The following is a 3,645-nucleotide window of genomic DNA, read 5'->3' on the forward strand; positions in this document are numbered from 1 at the left end:
GCAATGCCAGCATGCTCTAGAGGATTTATTTGTGGGCTTTCTCAAGGCCAAAGCCATGTAAAACCGGGAACATCCTGGAGGTTTCACTGGCTGGGCTCATGGCCAAGGAGGGTCAGGGAAACCAGGGCTGAGTCCCTTGCAGCTTGTAACTCTGGAGCCAGAGGTGCCAGGGAGGGCTCAGACAGGCTCAGGCAGGGCTGCTCCCCTTCTCCTGCACACACTGACCCTGCTCCTCCTGGCCTGCACCTGGCCAGGGCACCTGCTGATCTGGACCTGGGCCCACAGGTTGCCTTCCCAGCTGGACCTCAGCCTTTCCCATCACCATGGACTTGTCAGATCATTGAGAACACCAGTGCTTGAGGCTGTGAGGCACCCCCTGGCCTTGTCCCTTAGCACCTCTGATTGGTGATTTCTGATTTCCCAAGGACATCTCTGATGGCAGTCAGCCCCTCTGATAAGAACCAGGATCTTTGCCTGGTCCTGGCCAGCTCTCTCCATTCCTATTAGAGTACAGGAGGGGAACAAAAAACAAAAAGAAATAAAGTCCAGATGGAACCAGCCAACGTGCAGGGTCTCATGGGCTCTCTCCAAAAGTCTCTGAAGGGATATGCACTCAACAGACCACCCATTGCTGTCCCTGTGTGCTGTGGGTGCTCTGAACAAGCCCAGATCTCTCCAGCTTTCTGATAAGATTGTGACAAAAACACAGAGAATGTCACGAACTCTTCGCAAAGCCACAGTCTCGGGTTGTGAGAACAAAAGCAGCAAATGACATGGCTGCAGGCAGGCTGAGGTTTCCTGTTTCAGCTCCACACCACATTTACAGAGGTTATCATTCTGTACCTATCTCCTGCCTGGCCACCGCAACTGGTCATCAGGACAGTGGCAGAACATGCTGCTTCTCCTTCTGATCTCAAGTGCTTTTGTCCTGCCCTGGGCTGGGGCTGGTGAGTACACAGAGAGGGGACTTAGACAAGAACCTGCAAGGGCACAGATGGACACTGAGTAGTCAATCTCAGGCAAGGTTCCTGCCTCTCCTTCTCTCCTGTATCTACTCTCCTACTTTCCTCTCTCCTCTATCTCTCAGCTCAGGGTGTGCCTGAAACCAGTGAGGCATCACAGGCACCAGAGCTGTGCCCTTTGCTGGCATTTCAGTTATCCAGAGCCAGGGGTGTTCAGGCAGCCCAGACACTGCTGCTTGTCTTTCTCTCCATTGCAGCAGCAATGCTTTGGACAGCCCCAGGAAGGAGAGTTGCTGCTATCACTGGCACATGACACCAGAGGATGACCCCCTCCCTTCATGCAGCCCCAAACTTGACAGGAAATAACTGCAAACATCATATTAACATTTCCCATCTCTCTTCCAGGAAGGATCATTGGTGGGAAGGTGGTTGTGCCCCATTCCAGACCCTACATGGCTTATTTAAAAATCAAAGTTACAAATAAGACTGGCACATTTCATTCTTACTGTGGAGGGTTCCTGATTCGCCCAGATGCAGTGCTCTCAGCAGCTCACTGTGTGCCTGAAGAAGGGTAAGACCCTGTCTTTCTTGTACAGGTGATTTTTTCAGGTCCCAGATTCTCCCAAAGTGCCTCAGCCCTGTTATGGGCTGAAACAGCATCCTGTGTCTCTTCAGCCAGAGCAGGGATCTTTGGAGCTGAGTGATCCCTGTGAGTTGCAGGAATTGTCTGGCAGGAGCTGAGTGTCCTTGGGGACAGGAATGCTCACAGTGGTCTCCAGGGTCATGGATCCTTGCATGGCTTAGAGCTACTGCTGGACAAGAGGGTCCAGTGTCTCCCCTCGCCTGCCTCCCTTTGCCTTCAGCATGGGGCAGCTGCCACCCGTGTGAGCGTGGGGTGAGGGATCCTCAGCTGGGCTGTGGAAGGGAGCCAGGGACAGAGGACAACTTGCTGAGAGCTGCTCTCTGGGGAGGTTTATCCCAGCACCAGCTCCCTGCAAGCCCCTGCACTGGGGGCTGTGTTCCTGTGGCCAGTGCAGCTGGAACATGTTGGTGTTTCCTGGCAGGAGAGTTGAGGTCACTGTGATTCTGGGAGCCCACAACATCCGTGACGAAGAAGAGAGCCAGCAGAGGATCAGTGTTAGAGACTGGGTCATCCATCCTGACTATTGCCCTGTTACCCTACACAATGACATTGCGCTGCTGAAGGTATGGCCCAACACATCCTTCCTGCCTGAGGGATCTCCCCCTGCTCACCTTCCCAAAACTCTGACCTTGTTCCTAATTCTTGGCTGGCTCTAACCCTGTGTTATCTCTGCCTGACAGCTGAAGAAAAAGGCCAAGATCAATGAGAATGTGAAATTTATCTCCTTACCCAGTAGCAATGAACGTGTGAGAACAGGAACTAAATGTGAGGTGGCTGGGTGGGGCCGGACGTCTTTTATGGGAGCAAGACTGATGTGATGAGGGAGGTGGAACTGAAGGTGCAAAATGACAAACCATGTCAGAAGGTATTCCGTAGATACCAGCGTCGGTCCATGATGTGTGTTGGTGATCAGAACAGTGGAAAGTCAACTTACAAAGTAAGTGTTGTTTTTGGCTGCAAGCTTTGGAGTAGGTTGCAACTGGACAGTCAGTTTGATTTGCAGGTGAAGGCAAAAGAACAACAGAGTGAACCAGGACCGTCAGAATGATGAGCTGAAGTTCTGAAGCTGATGTGCTCCCTGTATTGGGGTGCATTTTCCTAACTATAACATTGTTTTCTTTTTTACTTACTTGGGGATGTTCTACCCAGACTAGCCAGTGCTTCAGAGTGTAAATTTCTTGTGATACCCTTGCTAGGATGGCTTAGACATTTCCCCATGTCTAAAGTTGGTCTATGTTCTTTTTGATTTTTTGATTCTCAAAGAGCCTCCAGCCTGAATTCTTTCATGGGTGGGCTCAGAGGAGTAGTGAGGCAGCTACAGACCCTGCAAAGCTGGAGGAGGGGGAGGTGGTTGGAACAGGAGGTTCTTCACATGGAGGGAGGGAAGAGGAAACTTGTTCCTTTAGGTAGGGAGAGCTTGTCTGACCCCTCTCACTCCTCTCATGACACAAGGTGATCCTGGTGGCCCATTAGTCTGCAATCAGAAGGCTCATGGCATTGTTTCTTATGGAATGGGACATAGAGTCTTCCCTGAAGTATTTACCAGAGTCTCCTATTTTGAGCCCTGGATACGTCAGCAGCTGAGGAGGTTTGCACTCCAAGAGCTGCCTGCCTCTCCATCCTCCCAATAAAATGCTCAGTGCCCCTTCTCCAGAGTGCATCAAACACCTGCTGGTGCTCAGAAGCTCCCAGGGGCAGCTGAGCTGGGCTCAGAGAAGCCCCCGTGGTGCAGGCACAGGCTTTTGCAGCAAGGAGAGTCTCCGTGGCAAAGTGAAAATGCAGCTCCCAAGTCCACACAGCTTCCCATTGCTCCCTTTCTCCCACTGCTGCTCCAGCTCTGCTTTCTGGCATTCAATAAAAGCATCTTCAAACTTGCTCGTGTCTGCAGCCTTCTTTGGAACTGGATGCAAACCCTGAGTGTGAGAATGAGGAGATGACACTCCTTGGGAGAAGCTGGGTGAGACTGTAGGTGGGACAGTGCAGTAGAGGTGTCAGTTCCCAGATGCTGCCAATGCTCCCCTTGCCTCCATCAGCCTCTTG

At 51.8% G+C, this 3,645-nt stretch overlaps 1 pseudogene; it reads left to right on the top strand.

Moving 5' to 3' along the window:
* Positions 1–892: 892 nt before the first annotated feature.
* On the top strand, positions 893–3,394 carry LOC117006619 (annotated as a pseudogene).
* Positions 3,395–3,645: the final 251 nt, after the last annotated feature.

This window comes from Catharus ustulatus, chromosome 23 (assembly GCF_009819885.2).
Source record: "Catharus ustulatus isolate bCatUst1 chromosome 23, bCatUst1.pri.v2, whole genome shotgun sequence".
NCBI lineage: Eukaryota > Metazoa > Chordata > Aves > Passeriformes > Turdidae > Catharus > Catharus ustulatus.